Source organism: Balaenoptera ricei, chromosome 14 (assembly GCF_028023285.1).
Source record: "Balaenoptera ricei isolate mBalRic1 chromosome 14, mBalRic1.hap2, whole genome shotgun sequence".
Taxonomy (NCBI): Eukaryota; Metazoa; Chordata; class Mammalia; order Artiodactyla; family Balaenopteridae; genus Balaenoptera; species Balaenoptera ricei.
In genome coordinates this window covers 79,871,600-79,893,024 of record NC_082652.1, presented here as the reverse complement: position 1 = coordinate 79,893,024, position 21,425 = coordinate 79,871,600, and positions in this window count along the sequence as shown.

Below are 21,425 nucleotides of genomic sequence, written 5' to 3'. Positions count from 1 at the left end.
TTGATCTTACACATTTATTTAATTAAATAACAGTAAAGAGATAAAAAGTTACAAGTGCAATAGGACCAATAGAATGAGAGGGAGGTTAACAGCAGACAAGGGATCTCAATCTTTTCTTTCTTTTTTTTTTTTTTAAACATGGAAATAGTAGCTGATTAACAGAGTGGTGGAAGCAATCCTATGGATTTTAGAGGGAGATACTGATGAGAAGCCAGCTGATTTCCTTTGCGGAAACAACTTGGAACCTAAGAATTAGCAAATGGTGTATGCTTGCTCACAGTGTTCTTACAGCTAAACATATATCCTCATCAGGAAGAAAAATGGAGATTTTATCCTCAGAGAATTGATGGACCCCTGGGGATAAACCCCCAGATACTGTACTTTGGATGTCCTGTTAGAGGAAAAAACAGCTTTACAATCACTGCAGTGAAGTCCTTCCCTCCAACTCCTTTAGTGCCTACTTAACTTATTAGTGCTCCAGGTTAAAAATTAATGAATGACAAATGATCACAAGACTTTTGAGGAAAGCTTTTTACCTGAAAAAGAAAAATCTTGAATCTGTAAGAAGCAGAGAATGCATGGAGTGAGAAAAACCTCTAAAAAGGTCTTTAAAGAATATTCTAAGTTGGATAAATGAAACATACTAATATAGCCAATAAAATGAAGATGGCATAAAATAGATACATTTACATGACAAAAGAGCCCTTGAAATTAAAAAAATAGAACAGTTAATATTAAAAAATTAATTGAACAGTTGGATGATAAATTCAAAGAATTATTTCAAAGAGTAATCTGAAAAGACAAAAGAGACTGAAACCAGAATAGAATTTTAGTATGTTCAGAATCTTACTAATTGGATTATAGAAACAAAGAACAATAAAAACAAAGTGAAGGAAGTTATGATTGAAGTAATACAAGAAAAATTTTCCAGACTGAAGTAAATAAGTCTCCAAAAGACAAGTCTGGCACAATGAAAGAAAAAAGTCAACATTATCATGAAGTTTTAGTACCTTAGAGATAAAGAGAAGATCTTTAAGCTTCTAGAATGGGGAAAGATAGTCCACATGCAAACGATCAGAATGAAACAAGATCTCTTAACACTGAAATTGGAAGCAAGAAACAATGGAAGCATTGTTGCAGTATTCATAGTGAAAATGATTTTCAATTATACATCAAGGATAAATGAAGGATATTTTCAAGCATGCAAAAAGTCAAAACCCTTAACTTTAGCACTTATTTTCTTAAAAAGTTCCCCAGGATTACTCTTAAGCAGAATAAGGGATAACCTAAGAAAGTGAAAGACATAGGATTAATGAAAAGGGGACCCAACAGAGGAGAGCCATGGAGGGACATCCAAGGATATCAGTAAAGGGAAATCTTAGGAAAACTACTGTGTAGCAGGGCCAAAGAGCAAGCAATGCAAATTGAAGCAGGCATTTGAGGGGCTCTGGAAGGAAACCTACAGGAGAATAAAAAGTAAACTGATGCATGAAATTATATATATCAATACATATAGAGAGATAGATAGATATAGATAGATATAGATATCACTCACGGCTTTGTATAGTAGTTATTCAGACATGATAATGTAAACACTAGTCTTTGTTTAATATATGTTACCTATATGTGTCAAAATATTAAATCATATATTAAATGTTAATATATCATATGGCTTTACTATATTAACACACATATGTATTAATTGAGAGTGCAGAGGTAGGTGGGTGTGTGAGATGTGGGATGATGGTAGTGTGTGAGAGACAAGAGGAAGCTGACAGAGAATACCTAAAATTGAGAAGTTAAAAAATTGCAATATTTGCACATTTTAAAAAATATGGAGGTAAGTAATGGGAGAAACAGCTAAGAGTTAAAAGTCATTGGCCTGGGGGCATGGGAATTGGTAGTGCGGCAGGATGGGACGGGGTTTGCTACTTTTCATTACAAAGCTTTTACTACAGCATAAATTAAATACATGGATTATTTTGAAAAATTTATTTTTCAAGTTATATTGTACACCTTAAATATATACCATTTTTATTTAAAATTTTTAAAAATATATAGCATATATATCTCCTGTTATTACCATTAATTTCTACCTCACCCAGGGTAATCAGTGAAATAAAATGAAAATCTTTTGATGAATCTTAAATGTGTTTACTTAAGTAAACACTGCTTATACTACAACAGTAAAATTCTTTTAATATATTCCTGATTTACAGTATCATTTTTATGATTTTCAGTCAGTAAATCACAAATCCTAACACAAGATTTATTCAAGTCATTTGAGTTAGTAGTTAGTTTTAGACTCTATTTCTGTAACCTCTCATGGTATAATATAGACTTTTAGATTCTTACTGTCCGTTGACTGTGATATACAGTAACATTTAGTTTCATGTAGTGTATATGACTAAATCTTAGCAATTGCCCGAAATTGTCTCTTGGCAGGAAGAAAGAGTAGCCCATATATTTGAAGTTATTGAATTACAGAAATAAATAGTGTGATTCCTTTCTTAGATATGGAGTGAAACAGGTACAAAAACCCCATGTATGGACATGATGATAGAGCAGGTTATATTAACCTTTTCAACAAGACATTTGGGATAGGCAGTTAATCTATGAAGCCATCAGCTGGAAAAAGGCATCAAATCCTTACTGCTCTATTGAAGAACTGTCTAAAATGATATATATGTATATGTATTTGCGTGGTAAGAAAGAGAAGTAAGATTCCTTTTGAAAATTGAAACAGTAGTGTCTTAACCTTATTTGTGAAAAGTGGCTTTAAAATGTTCTTTCTGTTTGATGGGAGTGTTTTACCCACTATGTCTGGTGTGGTTGGATGAATTCCTAAATTAGGTACTCAGCCATGAGAGAATGTAACAACTCCGGGAATCTGCAGAAGTGTATACTTATATAATTTGTGAGAGTTGGTATTTGAAGCCAATTATTGGAAAAGTTAAATGGGTAGGGAGCTTTGCATCTGACCAAATGAAAGTCCTGATTTTCATGCTGCTTATTTCTTATTTCAAGGCCTCTAGATCATATTGACCTGAAAGAAAGTTTCATATCAAAAGGCATGGGCCTGTTCCTAACTGTTTTTATTCTAAAGGATAGTGCAGCTATTGTATCATGATAAGAAGATGGAGAAATAGAATTAAAGTAAGCGCTGGAGGACGTGTTCTCATTGTGATTACAAAGACTGAGAAAAAGCTTTTCAATGGAAAAGGAAAAATGGCTTTATTGCTTGAGTGGGAAAGAAAATACATTGTTGGAGTTAAAAAAAAAAAAAGAAGCAGTCAAGAAAGCTCTAGAGGTACTCTGAAAGGAGGTTGAGGGCAATGTTGAAAATCCCAAAATGATGAAAAGTGCTCTGCGGTTCAAAAGACTAAATTAAAAGTTGACTAAAAAGTTTGATGGGACTGTGGCTTCTGATCTTTATTTCTCCATGTCCTCAGTACATACAGTATTGTACACTACATTACGCCTCTAATTTGGTGGATGGTGGTACAAATCAGAATAATTCAATAGAGGGGAAACATAGAGGATCTAGATTGTTGTTATTTAAAGATGTTCAAGTTGAGCCATGGAATACTCTCTGTGGATGCTTTCCTGCATGCAGATTTTTTTCCCAGGTGAAGGGAAGATTCAGGACCATTTTCCTGTATCTTGAAACCTGACTGTTTTTTCTACCAAGGAAATGTTACTGTCTGCTCATTTACTGAGCTTAAGAGTTGGCTTGCTTAAGCTTCAGGGCATATGGAGCCAGCAGGATTCCCAAAAGAACCCTTATAGGTTCATACTGGCAAACCTCAAAGCAAAAGCAGAATGTGGGCTTACTGTGAATTGAGAAATGCAACATCTGGGGATATAAACGGACAGTTTTTAATAGGCAAGCTCAACATTCAAATAAAATTATAATACTGTTTGGCAAATTTGGTTCGTGAATGGAGATAGTTATAATAAAATATTGGGACCTAAGTGATTTTGTACAGTAACTGTTTTCCAAATAATTTTAAGTTATGATAATGTAGTTACTTTTCAAATGTGGTGATTTTCCTGTTCTAAAACATTTAGACGATCTCTAGGACAGAGTTGCATGACTCCAAATCTATGCTTTATTCATCTTAGGAAATCATTAAATGAGAGTCATGACTGGAATACACTGGGATACATGCTATGCTTTTTTTTTTTTTTTTTTTTAACCATTTCTTCAGAGTGTATAGCCAGTTTTGAGGTTATCAGTGGAATAGCTGGGCATCTGGGTATACCAATTGTCTCTTATAATCTCCTTTGTTTGGTCTAAAGCCCTTTGAAAGAAGTGATAGCATTTAGTACTGTGGAGATATGCCATTGATACAACCCTTTCCATTTTTCTCCCTCTTCATCTCCTCCTTTTCCCTCCTTGCATGGCCTAGATTCACACCAAATATGAAGGAATATTAATAAAGTGGTATAGGTCTAATAATACAAGAGGCCAAAAGGAGATTTACTATTTAAAATGAATTGGTACGAACACAGAAAGGGCAAAAACATATGAACCCTTAGCATCTGTACTCACTTTGCTAATCATCTGATATTTTCTGTTTAAGGTAAAATAGCCTAGAGTGCCTATGCTACTGCAGAATATTCTTCTACCTGGTTTTTTCATTTATGGCCTCAACAATTTATTTTTAAAAAGTAACTTCTATTTTTTCTACCTCTTTTCCATGTGACTGTAGCTTCACTAATATATAAGCTTAGAAAATATGGGCCCTTTAAAGCATAATATTAATATTTTGACAATATTGGAAGACTTGAACTATTAAAGCATACATGGACGTGGAGACATGAGAAACTTCATTCTGTGATCCTTTTGTATTCTGAGATTCTAGAACATGGAAAGAGCTAATTGAAAAAGAGAATAAAGGTAAAAACATAGTTCCTGAATTTTTAATGAAGGTTTAATTTTCTTGCTCTGGGTTGTACCCAGACCTTGCTTCAGTGGTATAGTGGAATTTAGGTAGACGCAGTGGTTTCTAAGCTCCTGAGAGGCAAGTACTACTGTACGAGTTTTATGTTATCTGGTACCGTGAGGGACCATGGCTACTGGAGGTGACTGGGTTGTAGTACACTAGTACCTTCCAAATAGAGTGCGCTTCTGAGAGAGGTACGGGTTTGCATGGCTTTTCAAATGCTCTTTTGGCCACAGAATTAACCTTGACAAGGAGCCTCCCTTTAGAGTGAGTGAATTCTCTGAGTACTGATTCTACCTGAGATTGTGTTTATTGATATTTATTCACGCTTTCAGTTGAATAAGAATCAAAGTTATGTTCTTGCCCATTTTCAGAGTCACCATTTAAATCAACAAGAACAGTTATTAGTGGATATAGAACATCCCTCAATATAACCCAACAAATACAAAACACGTTTTGTTATTTGGTCCTGTAAAACATATTTCCTCCCGTTTTTCTCTCACCTAACTTGCCCTTCCCCTGAAATTTTACTACAGTTTTAAAAAATTTTTTTAAAGAAAAATCTTTTTGTGTTATAGCAGGGGCATATGTGCTGCAAAATGGCTTTAATTTTTCTGGGAGAAAAGGTTTTTGAACCAAAATCCATGTGTTATAATTTCATGTTAAAACACTAAATGAACCTTTTAATATTTGCTAATAACTGTCATCATGAGAAAAACATATGATGTTGCAGGTTGAAGTGTCTCAGAATTACACAAGAGCCTATTACAGTTCAAAGACAAATATCATAGTATGACAATACTAATACTTGTAATATTCAGTCAAAATACAATGTATCATGGTCTACTTTTTAATTTATTATGAGACCTCTTCTGTCACAGCCTTCAACAGGCTGCACCTTTTTCATGTCTGCATCACGTAAGAATGGTGCCGTTTTTTTTCTTTAACAGACAGTAAAATGTCACTGGTAAATCATTACCCTCATCACCTCAAATAACTCAAAGCTTGCCTGTCAAAATGCAGGAAAAAATTCACATGATTACAAATAGGCTTATCATCACCAATCTCAGGAAATAGTGGATAGTGCCAAATAGACAGGCATCCCCAACTCGTTTCAAACTAGGAGAGGAATCAGCTTTCAGCAGGTTGAATATGTTCTTTGGACATGACAGTAACCCTCCAAATTCCATATTGCACAGGTAATGCCCTTTATTTTTCATAGTGATCATGGAGATAAACGAGACATCTACAGTTTCCAAACCAGCCTTTCTTATGCCCAAGTATGCATGTTTGTTAGAAGTCTTGGCAGTCCCTCTGTGTCCAGAAATGAACAGAGTTATTTGGAACCCCTGGTTTGTTTTCTAGCCAACCAGTGTCCCAGCCATAGTCATTCATTGCCTTCATTCCTAAGCCATATGACAAAAGCAGACGGGAATGGTGCTGTATCTGTTTCCCCGTACTATATGCCAAGTCTCTTCAAGCCAGAGTGTTGCTAACTGTGCCAAGCACATCTCTCTAGTTTGGTTTTCCTTTGCATAATTTCTTCAGTTAAAGATTCAAGTGACTCTTGCAGTGGGTTTATATACCTGTTTGGAATAGTCACTGACTTTTGCATTGGTAAATGTGCCCTTACATCTGCATGAGAAGCCAAAAGCAATTAGTATTCCAGTTGAGTTCAGATTATAGCAAATGATATAAGCATATGGCCAACTATTCCTTTTATGCCAGATTCTACTTACTAGTTTTCACTTCTAGAGTCAATAAAGAAATCAATTCTGTTGAAAAAGAAAATTCGATAAGAAAATCCTTTACTATATAACTGTAACTATAGATGAGTGATTTCTTTTGTAAAAGGGAAAAAAAAGCATAAATATGGTAACTCCCTTATAGATCATTCAACAGAAAACATGAAATCGCTATGCAAACAAAAATGACTATATTTTCATTATTTCTTAGGTAGAAATTCACAAGTGAAGGATTTGAACATTCTTTGTTCCTGACTAAATCATTGCGATATGTCATCATGGTAGTTTATATACAGAAAAGGAAAAGCATTGTAAAAAAGTTGAATAAAGCAATAATTTAAAAGCTGGATGCTCTCCTTCCAACACATTGATTCAATCATTAAACCTCCCATCTGTGAGCTGGCTTAGAAGATGCTGAAGTAAACTGCCCCCCAATGTCTTTGGCACTATAGAAACTGCATTCTTACTGTCCAGGTTACCTGTTTAATGACCTGATTATCAATATCTGCTTCATGTGAATTCTGCTTGAACATACTCAGGTATTTGCTGACTTTGCATGGAAAACAGAATTATTTGCTATAGAGTTGGTCTACATTTCATTAATTTTATTATTCTCCCAGGGCTGTTTTGGTCTTGATATACAAACTTAAAATTATTAAAATGCTGTGCTTTGGTTGGAATCAAAATCACGAATGTGGGAAGTAATTATTTTATTTATACAATAATTAATTGAAGGGATTTAATATGTTAAATAAGGTGTTGAATTTTTGTAGTTAAATCCTAGTGACTTTAACCTTAGCATTCTTATTCAAGTTAAGAGAATTAATTGGCCCGTTTGCTAGCACCTTCTTCTCTCCTGTGTCACCGTTCAATGCGTGGACATTCCAGAGACTTCCAAAAATGCTTTCTTTAGGGAGGAGGGGAGCCTAGTGGTAATTAAGCATGAAAACAAAATCAGATGAACACTTCCAGATATATCTGGACAAATTTCATTTAAGCAAAAATCTCTGAGTCAAAATCTCATTATAAAATAAGGTGTTAACAAAAATGAAGTAAATGAAAAAAATTAAGCATAGGATCAGATAATTTTAATGTTTTAAAATTATATTATTAGATGATAAAACTACTAAGCTGAATAGATTAATTCACTCACACTTCAGTCACTTGTGTCCTCTTCTTGGGAGGGAATCCAGCTTGGATTAATATTAACACGTCTATTTCCTGAACAGGGAATTTTGACATAGGATTCAAAATTCACCAGGGTATAGGGGGCTGATGAACCTATTAAGTTATGTGCTTCGTGATCCTTATTTTTGTTGACAAAGTCCATAGTTTTCATCAAGTTCTCTAAAGACAGTTTAGGACCTCTGTTCATCACCAGTAAAGGATTGTGGTGATGACAATGATAAGCCACATATGTCCATAAATTAATTAGCTCATTTCCAGTGCCGAAATCTGGAAGTTAACCTTTCCTGAAAGGTTTCATTATATTCTCTCAAGTTACACAGCTTTTTAAATTCCCATTCATTGAGAGGCCCAGCTGGTCCCAGTGTCCTGAGCTAGAAACCAGGAAGTCATCATTGCTGGTTTTTACTTAGTCGCAACCTCTAGTCAACCAATCACATTGTGTGGATTCAGCATCATACATAGCTCTCAAAATTTGCAGTTTCTTTCTGTCTTCAAACGCCCATACTTTTTCACTGAGATTATATTTTTTGCTAGTAAATGGATCTCCGCATACAATCCAGGACAAGTGATTTTTCTAATGTACAAATCTGATTAAATAACAACCCCTGCTGTTTAAAACCTCTGTGCCTTCCATCTGTTCCCTAACAGACATATTAACAAATGGCACAAATGTAAAGATTCTCATGATGTAATGTATGATGTAAAAAATGAAGAAGACTTTATGCTTTCATTTCCTTTCTATCACTTAAAAAAATTAATTCCTGACAATAGAATGACCTATCTTTCAATATACCATGCCCTCTAAGTGACAATTCAATATGGACACTGATGAAAAAAGTTTGTCACGTGGGAAATAGTCACATAGCCAACTTGGACTGCTAGGACGAGATTGTTCCCTGTCATAGATTTTCAGAGGAAGTGATGTTTATTTGAGAACTTAAAGGAGTCTTAGGAGAATAGAAGGAAAAAGAGTGTTGCAAGCAGAGAAATAGCATATACCACTTATCTCATTATTACCTGGTAATTGTTTATCTCTCACACTAGGCTATAGTTTCTTGTTGTTAGGGACAATCTCATATTAAATGTTCAATATATATTCATGGAGTTTTGACTATTTGTGATAGATTGAATAAAAATGACCATAAGCCTTTACCCTTCCCTCTAGTCACACATTTGCAGTACCTCCTATTAGAGGCAGAGTCTACTCCTACTCTGCTTGACCCTGAGCTGGTTCTGTGACTTTGATCAATAGAATGTAGCAGAGGTGATGTGTCAGCTCTGCCCCTAGGCCTCAGGAGACATTGCAAAATTCACTTTCACTCTTCAATCCTTACCCAGTTCCCTGTGAATAAACCTAGGCTAGCTTGCTGGTGTCTTTACAGGATCAAAAAGGAGTCTTCCCAGTTGAGGTGATCCTAGACCAATCAGCCTTCAGTTGAGCCGGTTGCTAGTTGTAGGCATGTAAGTAAGCCCAAGCTAAACCAGAGCCACCCAGCTGAGCCCAGCTCAAATTGCCAACCCACAGAATTAAAAGCTAAATAAATTATTGACTTTTTAAAGCCAGTAGGCTTTGGGGTGGTTTGTTAGGCATTCAAAACTAAGTTATGCACCTTTTAAACTTATAAAGCAAAATTAATCTTGATAAATAACTATTATGTTTAAATGTACCACTCCTGAATTGACTAAATTAATTATTACATTAGTGTCTTGTTGGATTTAAAACTACAAACATACAAATTGGAGATGGGAAATTTGTTGATTATTTGGAAGTCAATCTGTCTTTCTCTCTCTTTTTCCCTATAGAAGAAAATTTCATAGCAGGATTAGCCAATAGTACCTTGGATAATAAGGGCCTGATAAATTTTGATTAAGTGTTTTGACAGTATTGAATTCTAGGGTCATTTTGAAGAAAACAATTTTAATATAGAAAATCTAATGTTATTAAATCCAAGCGTCTGAGCAAAAACAATTTTTTAAGTAATTTATTTATTTTTATCCTTCTGTTGATTCACTCTTAATTAATTAACCAACCTCTTAAGTAAACAGGCATTTGTTATAAGCTGGGCATAATGCTAGATTCTACTGTGGGGAAAATGAAGTGTCTTCCTTTTGCAAAGCTTATAATTTACTTTGGGTGTCAGACATATGACCTTGAATTATAAATTATGAAATATGACCTTGAGCCTTGAATTGTAAACTGTAATTTCAGGCAGAATAGATAAGGGCATAATAACAGAAGTAAAGGCAGGAAGTGAAAAGAAAAATTATTACTCTGACTGAAGAGACTGAGAAAGACTTTATGGAATAGTTGGTTTCTAAAGTACACTTTGAGTGATTAATGACATTTTCATAGGGAGAGAAAGTTGGAAAAGACATTCTATGTTGGCATAACAACACAAACAAAAACATGGAGGCTTTAGAGTATATGATGCACTTAAGCAACTAGGAGGGGTGAGATCCAAGGGTTGAAGAGCTGAGGGGTGATGGTAAAAGATCTTTTCTTATATATTGACTGATTTCATAATTTTAAGAAGTACACGTGAGATGAATTAGCAACAACGAAAAAGGCTTTGGGGGAAGAAAAGTAGAGCATTGACATACCCGGAGGAGAATTTAGGGAAAATTATAAAATTTTTTTAAAGAAAGGAAATTTTACAGCATGTTTTCTGGCTGAAAACAATGATCCAGTAGATGGGAGAAGACTGAGGGTGCACGTGTGAAAGACGTACGCATAGAAGAGGAGTTCATGGATTGGTGAGAGATGGTAGGACCTAGAGTACAGGTGGTAGGATTTTTCTCTTTTGAGAAGTTGGGGGCAGTTCTTTCATTAATACGGGAAAGAAATCACAGTTGAAGTCGCAGAGTAAGGAAGGTTGGTAGACTTGTGGTGGGAAGGCCTGTGGTGGAGTTTTAGAGGAATATAGGTCATCAGATCAATTCGTATTTGGAGTCTTTGCTCAATGGTAGCGTGACTGTTCTTTCTTGTAGTGAAGAATCTAGGGGGAGAATTAATCACACATGAACTCTGACAATCCTCCTAATAATGTCCTTCCTGCAATTCAGAATAGCTTCCCATTCCCACTGCCTTAATTCAGGCCCTGCCTCCAGTCTCTACTACCTTACTTCTACCTCCCATACTAAAATCACCAGAATGATTTTTTTTTTTTTTTAAGTAAAGCCATTTCTTTTTTTTTTTTTAATTTTATTTATTTATTTTTTGCTGTGTTGGATCTTCGTTTCTGTGCGAGGGCTTTCTCTAGTTGCGGCAAGTGGGGGCCACTCTTCATCGCGGTGCACGGGCCTCTCACTATCGCGGCCTCTCTTGTTCCGGAGCACAGGCTCCAGACGCGCAGGCTCAGCAATTGTGGCTCACGGGCCTAGTTGCTCTGCGGCATGTGGGATCTTCCCAGACCAGGGCTCAAACCCGTGTCCCCTGCACTGGCAGGCAGATTCTCAACCACTGCGCCACCAGGGAAGCCCCCAGAATGATTTTTATAAAGCACACCTTTTCAATCGTTTTGCTGTTAAAATATTTCATTTAACGTATTAAATCACTATAAGATCAAATTCAAATCCCCTACCATGGTACCCAAGGCTGATCTTTGACACCTACCTTTTCCACCTCATCTACCACGTTTTCACCACTATGACTTATTGGAAAATCAAGCTGATGTACTTACAGTTCCCCCAACATCTCATGCTGTTTTATGCTTCTATGCACTTGCCGTATGCTTGCCTCTGTCAATAATGGCAGATATCCCTTTATCTGTGGGTTGAAATCCTCATTCAGGAATCACCTCAAGTGTTGTCTCTCCTGCGAAGTCTTTCTTGTCCTTCTTGGCAGAATTAAGCAATTTTCCCTTTGTGCTTCCATAGTACCTTGTGTCAGTTTGTTGTAATAATTGACTGTAGCTCTGGAAGGCAGATATTTGGTTCTCTTTCATCTGTATATCTCCACATCTGACATAGCACTCAGAAAGTAACTGATCAATGCAAAGGCCATTGAATGAGAGAAATTGAGATTTTGGTGTCTCTAGTGTGGGCAATGGAGTATATACACAGAGATGCCATTAAGCATGTTAATAAACACACAAGGTTTTGGGAGTAGGGAGAAGACTGATAAATATGACTAAACAAACAAGTTAGGGGTTTGAGTAGCCAAGACTCATGTAGGGAATGGGAGGACATTCCAGGTTGGTAGCTGAAGGGCATATACATGATGCTTGAGGAAGTCACAAAAATACTATGACTTTGTTTACGGTAGTATATTCATGTCTCTTTCTCATTATCAGAATAATGTGATCCAGAAGGCTAGGAACACCTACCAAGATCTTGGGGGGAGGGATCAAAGTGACTACCAGGCTTATTTCTTATCTAGGCTTTAAACTAGATAGCTCAAGAAGTTCTTGTGGTTCACTCACTGTCTAATTCAACTTGCTAAACATATTGTTTCTAGTTGTCAAGAACATGAGTGGCAATAAACAAGGTCAATATGCCTGTGTGCCCTCTGCACAGCCCCCATAAGAATTTGCAGCAGGGTTCGTTGATAGGAGAGTCCGGAATTCTCGACCACCATAATTTGGCAGAGTAAGGCAAATACATGCACAGAAGACTGGAATTTGGGAAACAGAGTCTCTTGGGAACCTCAAACTGTGGGAACAGCTGTAGATTTCATAGACAGTGTTCCACATGGAGGGGACATGGCTCCCTTGCTGGAAAAGGGACAGGCAAAAACGTGTTGGCAGGATGGGAATTCATTTTCTGTGCCAGGATAGACTCTGCGTGAGTAGCTGCGTGTCTGCTGGGTAACATCTCACATGGAACGAGGAAGAATCTAATTTTGGAAGGGATTAAAATTTGTTTTAAAGGCCAGAGGGGGTTCACACCAAACCCAGCAAACTTCCATGGTGCATATATTTGGACTTGCTGACTGGCGTGACTTCAGTACACTGGATTATCTTTTATGTTTTCCTGACTTTTAGCCAGGGATAAGAGGCAAACCTAGAACCAGACGAAACTGTGAAAGCTTTCTTTTTTTTTAAAATTTATTTATTTATTTACTTATTTTTGGCTGTGTTGGGTCTTCGTTTCTGTGCGAGGACTTTTCTCTAGTTGCGGCGAGCGGGGGCCACTCTTCATCACGGTGCGCGGGCGTCTCACTGTCGCGGCCTCTCCCGTTGCAGAGCACAGGCTCCAGACGCGCAGGCTCAGTAGTTGTGGCTCACGGGCTTAGTTGCTCCGCGGCATGTGGGATCTTCCCAGACCAGCGCTCGAACCCGTGTCCCCTGCATTGGCAGGCAGATTCTTAACCACTGCGCCACCAGGGAAGCCCTCTGTGAAAGCTTTCTTGACCAATGAGTGTGGTTATTTGCATGTGAACAGAAGATTGTTGCTTGGATTTTGAGATGAGATCTCCGGGAATTCAGGGATAAACAAGGTCAATGAAGAAAGTGATTATTGAAATCAATACATAAACTGTGAGAAAGTGAAAGCAGCATCAGGAGACATTCAAGATTGGGAAAGTGGGGCTCATCCTACTCTAACTTGAATGATTTAAAGTTTACAAAGCCCAGCTGAAGGGGTAGCGTAATATCTGAGTGACCTAGGACCCCAGAAGAAGTAGGGTCAGATCTGATGTATCTGGAAAAGAGAAACTAGAAATGTTTATGTTACCATCAAAACAGGAGAAGTTGCTCACATCCTAGTGAATTTTGAAGCTGAGGAAAGCAGAGTTTGGGAGAAAAGCAGTTGGATTATAACACAATTTCTTATGGTTTCTTTGGGACCAGACTTAGAAACAAGAGGGGAATGTTAAGTTCTGAAACCTGTGGAGAAGAATTCCACTCAAATGTGGACATAAAGGGGAGACTTTCTGTTGGTAACTGGAAATTGCAAGTTGAAAACATTTCTGAACAAGAGTTACGGTTATGGGAATGGCAAAATCGGTCTGATTTTGTATTCTGGTGGAGACATATTGAAAGAAGAGCCAAAGACTGGAAATTAGAGGGATCACGTATTATAAAGTGTGTTACCCTGTTCATAGGAGAGAGGAGAGTCCAAAACAGAGACTCCTCTCAATTCCATGTTGGATTCCAGGAAAGCCTTACTGGAGTAACACCATTAGGCAAGGAATTGTGCATAATCCCATGCACACAAATGGAAATGTTCTGTATGTATGATCATCCTCTCTCATGGGCGTTGTCACCAAACATAAATGTGAGATTTCTTAATCTAGACTTTAAGATGATAGAATTATACTCACAGCAAAAGTAAGACACCAGGGAAAGTGGGGTCTGGCTCATTGTGGTTTAGGGGTAATTTCTCTCTATGCTTCTCTTACTGCTAGATACCAGGGTAAGGAACCAGACCCATATACAATCCTGTGTTGATCACTAGGTGTGGTAGTTAGATCCCAACCCTAACTCTACTCCCAAGGACACCCTAATGAACAATTATTACACCTCTAATATTAGTCAGAAGTTCTAGTACTGTAATAGAATGAAGGATTAAAAATCTAATGCATGAACATATTCTGTATAAGAAAATTTAATTTTATTTAATTGCAGATTGCAGAATGCATAAATACATTAACTATCATATTTTTAAGATAATGAATGCACCCTTGGACTAGAAACACCCAAGGTCCTCAATTAACTATATTAGAATAAAAGTATCTTCAATTTTAAAGCAAATGTAATCTCTTATTAAACACATAGTGGCCAAATATGAGGTTTCTTCTTAAACCTTCTTATCTGATTTTTCTCTCTCTTCAGCATTTTAAAGGCATTAATACACATAACTCTAGCCACATGACTATTGCTATAAAGGTTTAAAGGGGCACAGTTAAAAGACTCCCACATGGCTTTAAACGGTAGTAGTAAATACATTTGAGTGCTACACAAGTCATTAGCCATAGGCAATTAATTATGGTTCACTTGGTGACTATAGCCATATTCCAGACTCTTTGAAAGACTCAAAACTCCCTGTAAATAAAAGTAGGATTATTTTCATTTCAAAGAACAAAACTGAAAGAGGATCCCACAAGTGGTCTGTCACCCACTAGCTTGCACATGTGACTGTATAAAAATAACTTTCTGAGGGCAAAGATCAATGGCTTTCCTTAAAGAAGAACATCAGGACTCAATAACTAATTAGCTTATGTCTTTCTGTTCCTGTAATTGCAAACCATGCTGGAATCAACTTTCTGAAAGTGTGAAATAGCTATTACTATACACAGCTTGCTTCTACCACCTTCTATTTTTACACTTGGGATATTTCTTTTCTATGGACCTAGTTCAGCCAAAAATTTATATAAGGATTCTCTCATGTCCAAAATATAAATATAACATTTTTTCTAGGGTGAAACTAACACTTTTAAGAAGAACATGAGGAAAAGGTTCAGGTTAAGGAGCTGAATGTTAGAAGTCAAGAGCTGTAGACTCTTCTTTTTATCTTCAAAACAAACCCATGTCAATTCTCATTCTGGAATAGGCATCTCGTAATTTACTTCATTTTTTTAACTTGCTAATTGGTACAGTATAATAGACATCTATATATCTTATCAACTCAAACTCATTAAAAGGATCCCTGCAGGCAAGTTGGCTGAGAGATTGAGTGGTTTTATCATAAGCAGTATTTTAAAATGGACAGCTGAGTAGAAGTAAATAGCAACATAAAGATAGATTGCATTTTCATAAAACGTCATTACAACTAGCTGAAAAGTGAAAGAAAAGGAACCCAACCAGTTAATTAGATCTACATATACCAAATATTTTCCAGTAAATGCCCAGTTGATTGATTATAGCACTAGAGTATTGTATCCCCTGCCATGTTCACTGTTGGCTGACAGTGTGTAAAAGTGAGGCCACAATTGATGTAGTCATTATTGCAGAAACTTTTAGACCTACAGGGTACTGTGATAACTGCATGACTCCTTCTCATTCTTTAGGTCTTAAATATTCTGTCTTCAGATAATTCTTTGTTGATACCACCCTATCTGAAGAGACCCTCTCTCTGTCTAAGCACTTTCTCTCTTAAAATCACTTTCATTCCTTCAGAACAATTATCACAATTTTTAATTATCTCATTTTTTAAAATGCTCTTTGGGGTAATTGTCTGTTTCTCTCCTCCAGAATGGAAGCTGCATGAGGACCTTGCTTATCTTCTCTATCAATACCTAGCTCAGTGCTGGGCACGTCAAAGACCCTCAGTAAATACTTTCTAAATATATGGATTAATGAAGAAAGAATATAGAGCTCTGTCAAGGTCAGTCAATAATGTCAATAATTGATCAACTATATGCTGGTGTGATGGGGGAATACAAAGAATTATATGTCCTCCAATTACTTTTTTTAGGTATAGAAATCAGGCATTTATAAGCACATGTAGTTGTACAGGTATCATCCTATAAACTAACAATGCAAGAAAAATAACTTTATCATTCCATGCCTGATTTCTATTTTGAGAACTGATTCAGCTGGTAGAAATTATTAAAGCAATGTGGCATCACCCCCACTGAGTTAGATTTAATTTCAGGTAGTTGACATATTGCCAGAGTGTTCAGTGGTTACATTAGTCTACTGGTCATTACTGAGCCACAGTGACCACAAGTGAGATGCCTGTCACCCACTATTTGATCTGTCCTGGTCAGATAAAATCCTCCTTCTTTCTGTCCTGGAAGTTTCCTCCAAGGCTTGTCTTCGTCAACACACTTGAGCCTTGCTCATCAGCCCCATGTCCCTATTCTGGCTCACAGGAATATGGAAAGACATAGTGGGAGTCAAGTAATTTTTAATGGTTTGAAACAATAATCATTTATTTGCTCCCAATTCTGCAGGTCAGCAATTTGGGCAGGGCTCAGCTGGGATGGTTTCATTTCTGCTCCACATTGTTTTGGCTGACTCGTGTATGCATTCCACAGGTAGGCTGGGGCTGGCTTGTTCTTAATGGCTTGAGGCATGTGTCTGACAGTTGCTTGGGGCTCTCAGCCAAGGTACCTTAATCCTCCTCCATATGTTCTCTCCACATGACAGCTGAATCCCCCCCAAAAGTAAGACCTAATGCACAAGCACTTATCCAGCTTCTGTTTGCATTGCATTTGCTAATGTACTGTTGGCCAAAAAAGTCACATAGCCAATTCTAGAATCATTGAGGGAGGGGATTACACAAGGAAAAGTGAGTCATTAAGGGAACAAGCTAGATGATATTTGCAGTCAACAAAAGGCTAGGAGCTGTATCTTTTCTAAACACTGTTATGTCTTTGGATATGATTACCAGCCCAGAGATCACACAATTAGAAGGAGAGACAAAAGAAGTCCTGGTTTTGTGTCCATGCTTTCATGTCTCAGGCAGAGTACCCTGATAAGTCATTGTTAGAAGCATCACTATGAAATCCAAGGCAGAATAAAAAGGCTTGTTAAGTAAATCCTTGCTGTGAAAAAGTGATGCCACCAAATATTGGAAACAACATCTCACATTCATTCTGAGGAACAAAGAAGAACACATCAAGAATTAAAGAAACATTTGGGGTTACTTAGAAAATTATTAGCTTAGCAAATCTTTCTTATGTAATTGGTATTTGAGGCAACTTAGTGGAAAGGGATGTTATTGTGCTTTTATTAAGCATCAAATATTTAATGTATTCATATAACACATTTTGAGAAAAATCACCCTTTTGCAATAGGCAATCTTGACTGTACAGTGCTATCAAACTTTATTGCTCATTTTGCAGTCATGAGGGAGAGTTCACAGTTTTAATGAAACAGGAAATATTTTGATTAGCCTAGCAATTTTTATTGAAACATTTATAGTATTCTAAAATGATTAAGTAACAATAATTAATGCAATATCATTTCTTAGTATAAAATAAAAATGGTTATTATCATTATGCAGTGTAAGATAAAATGGGTTGCTTTACGTTTGATTAAAACAGACCTTGTTGGCCAAAGCCCCTCCTGTCAGTCATGGCAAGTGGTGCCAGGGTGTGAGCGAGCCAGGTCCCAGCAGCTTTCGGATTTCCATAAACATCCATGTTTAAAACGGAAGCAAAATCCTTCAAAAGATCTTAAACTGTGTTGAAGTGAGGGTGAAATACACTGCTGACCTGAGAGCTGGCACCGCCAACAGAGTTTCCCTGCTCTTTGATCAATACTGAGATGGGCTGAGGGTCTCACGATGGAGAAGAACTACGTAGGTTACGCAGTCAAGATCCGTCCTTCTGTAGATGAGGAAGCTGACGCGCGGGGAGGGTCAGTGAAGTGATGGACAAGCCCACAGCTGGTCGGTGGTTGAGACGGGTCAGAACATCCATCCCCTGGCTCCGACTGAGGCTGGGTTGTGAGGGGTCGAGAGTGTCAGTGCAGGGACGCAGAGCTCATCCAAACCTGGCTGCTGGGACAGCCGATAGTGAACTTTGAGCACAAGGCGCTGTGATCCACGCTGTAGGAAGAATGGTCTGGGGGTCATGCTCAAGGCCAGACAGGGGCAGAAAAGCAGGGGGCAGGGAGGCCACTAGGGAGACCCTGGCCCAGGAGGAGGCCCATAGTTGGGGGGGGCAATGAGGTATGTTTTAGGGGACATCTTGGGTGGACCAGCTTGAGAGCATTTTACAGAAATAATTTGTTGGATGCACTACTTTCTAAATAAATTAAAGATTGCTAATCCTAAAAAAAAAAAAAAAATGGGTTGTTTTATTCAGAATCAAGTCACAAAGGAGAACACAGATTGTACAAAGCCGCTTCCCTAACCTGTTTCCTGCTCACCCTCAGTGTTCCCGTGTTCTCTAGTAGTGCAAACATGACACAAACCCCAGGTATTTCCTGTATGTTACTGGAAGTCTATGGAGGAGACTAATTTTGTGAAAAAACAAAGTGAGACAAAATCTCCAGAGGCGAAAGCAAGCAGCTTGCTGAGTGCATCTTTTCAGTGACTGATGAAACTAGGTTAGATGACAAGATAACAATATCTAATCTAATCTAACCATTCAAGAATCATTATGTCAACCATATTTTAGCATAGGAAAGAGAAGAACAACTAATGTTTAGCGTATTTGCTGTGTGTCAGGCACTGCTCTGATTACTTCACACATAGTATTTCCTTTAGACATTGGAAAACTCTGTGTGTGACAACTAATGCATGATATTGTTGACTAAGTGACAAAAAGGTTCTTAGAATTTCTCTGCTATCTTGTATGTAGAAGAGATAGCAAAAAGATGAAAAGAAATGGAAATGAAAGGGTGACGGAAATGATTTTTATATCACATTCCCCCTAAAGTCCTCCATTATTAATCATTTATTAATATGTTTCTGGATTTCCTTAAAGTGTATCTATCTGCTACATTACGATCTTTCCATAAACAGACCATAGGTGAAATAAACACTTAACCTTTTAGTTTTGCTTCTTTATGGTCATCATCAGTATTACTTACATGTAAAATCTACAGTTTGACAACAGATTTCCTTTTGAACACTATTAGCTACACCCTTGGCAAATGGACATTTGGATAGTTTCCAGTTTGGGGCTATTGTGATAGTGCTACTAGGAATATTCTAGAGTATGTTTTTGGAAGAGTACACATTTTGATTGGGTATTTGCTGGATTAGAGGATATGGAAATGATCAGCTTTGGTAGACATAGTCAAACAACTTTCTGAAGTGGTTGAATCAACTTTCTTTCTACCATTGTTTATGAGAGTTCTGGTTACTTAACATCCTCACCAACATTTACAAATCTTTGCTTTTTTATTTTAGTCATTCTTCTGTGTGCGTAATGGTATTGCATTGTGGTTTTAATTTTCTTTTCCCTCATGGCCAGTGGAATAATCACCTTTTCATATGTTTATTGGCAATTTGTCCACACTGGGTTGGAGTTTTTAAAGAGCAGTTTTATGTGCATAAAGGGAAGATACTTGGAAGAGTGGTAGTTTTTCCTGATAGACCAGCCAGAAAAGAAACCCAGAGACTGTCTTTTCTTAGTCTAGTCTAGATGTTTGTTTATATTTGGCAAGTTAACTTGGCTGGCAGAATTAGGTCCTGTGATTGGCCAGCTAACCGCTCTGCAGTATTCCATTTACATGGTATTTGTAATAGAGTTGTCTAGTTTTGTTTCTTTAAGATTGTACCATGTATATTTTATACTACATTTTTTCATACAGTAGTACAGATCTGTTTAATTCTATTTTATGATTGAGTTGTATTCAGTATGTTATTTCTTAGAACTTACCAACCTGTCCCTTCTTGATGGACATTAAAGTTATGACACAAACATAACAAAGTACAGAATTCTCTGTTCCTCATGACCAAGCCAATATTGGTTGATGTCAAATTGCTGAGTGAGAAATAATATATGTTCTCTTGAATTTATGTCTTTCATGTTTTCTTCTATAAATTGCCTGTTCATATTCTTTGACTGGGGTTGCATATTCCACTTGTTTCAGGGGCCAAGAAGATGAAGTAAATAAAATAACTGGGCAGGTATAAAACAATAGAGGGTGAAGGGATAATTGTGGCGAACTGAAGATGGCATGCCAGGTCTGCAAGCACTCACATCAAAATCCCAATTAAAAGCAATTAGGTTATCTATTTTTTCCCAATGTTGTACTCATTTTCACACAAGATTGCTATTTATCTTTTGTCTTATCCATTGCAAATATTTTCATTTTATCTGTTACTTTATCACTTCTTCCACTATTTGTCTATGTTTTTACTCTTTCAAAAGAGTCAGTTTTGTTATATTATGAATAAAACAGATTTAAACTTTTTCTCTTGCAGAATAGAAACATAAGGTTTGCATTCCAGACTAGAGCATTAATTCGTCTTTTTTTTGCTTTTTTTTGTTTTTTAGTTGAGATATAGTTGATTTACAACATTATGTAAGTTTCAGGTATACAACATAGTGATTCATGTTTTGGGGATTATATTCCATTTATAGTTATTAAAACATATTGACTTTATTCCCTGAGCTGTATGATATATACTTGTAGCTTATTTATTTTCTACATAATAGTTTGTACCTCTTAATACCTTACCCCTAATTTTGGTTTCAGAATTATAAGTCTTTTCTCCAATTTCAGTTGCTTTATGTTGCTGTTCTTTTTATATCCTATTAGGTTAAATGTTTTTAGTCTTTTTGGTTAATAATTAAAGGTCAGCTATCAAGAGTTTGACCACTTCTTCACCTAGGACATTAAAAAAAAATTTAAAAAAAGAATCAAATAATTTAAAAAAGTAGAATGTGGCTAAAGCCATATTAGAGGAAACTTCACAGCCTTAAATATTTTAAACAGGCTAGGATGAAGTCTTATCTTTCACCAGTATCCACAAATACAAATGACATCATTTTACTACATTTCCATTAATCTTGGCTCTAGTAATTTGAAACTTTTAGTGATGATGATAGAATTTGAATAGAAACTTTGCTATACTTCACAAATCCTTTACAAGCTGTGAGTCTAAATTATATAAACAAGTTGATAGAGAGTATATATATTTAAAAATCTTGTTAGAAAACTTGTTTTAAGCACCCTGTGACAATTTGACACTCCTT